This window comes from Chiloscyllium plagiosum, chromosome 9 (genome assembly GCF_004010195.1).
Source record: "Chiloscyllium plagiosum isolate BGI_BamShark_2017 chromosome 9, ASM401019v2, whole genome shotgun sequence".
Lineage (NCBI taxonomy): Eukaryota > Metazoa > Chordata > Chondrichthyes > Orectolobiformes > Hemiscylliidae > Chiloscyllium > Chiloscyllium plagiosum.
The window spans coordinates 74,591,473-74,592,120 of record NC_057718.1 but is presented as its reverse complement, the minus strand read 5'-3'; positions in this window follow the sequence as shown (position 1 = coordinate 74,592,120).

Here is a 648-nt window from a genome sequence, read left to right as displayed (position 1 = left end):
ACAATGGGTCGGCCGGGGCAGTCAGGTTTGTGGATTTTGGGCAGGAGGTAGAAACGGGCGGTGCGGGGTTGTGGGACAATGAGGTTGGAGGCGGTGGATGGGAGATCCCCTGAGGTAATGAGGTTATGGATGGTCTGGGAGATGATGGTTTGGTGGTGGGAGGTGGGGTCATGGTCAAGTGGGCAGTAAGAGGAGGTGTCCGTGAGCTGGCGTTTAGCCTCAGCGGTGTAAAGGTCGGTGCGCCAAACTACTACCGCGCCTCCCTTGTCTGCAGGTTTGATAGTGAGGTTGGGGTTGCAACGGAGGGAGTGGAGGGCTGCATTGATATTGAGTCCAGAGGGCTGAAGGTTCCTCAAACGGAAAATGAGGTAGTGTTCTTCCAGCTTGCGCTGAGCTTCACTGGAACAATACAAGCCTGAGACAGGAATGTTGGCCAGGGAACAGGGTGGTGTTTTAAAAGTAGCAGGCAACTGGAAGTTCAGGGTCTTTTTTGTGGGCAAAACCTAGAGGTCCTGCAAAGCAATCACCCAATCTACGCTTCATTTTCATAATGTAGAGGAGACCACACTTTGAGCAGCGAATGCAGTAGATCAAATTGTATGAACTGCTGCTTCACCTGGAAGATATGTTTCGGGCCTTGGATACTCG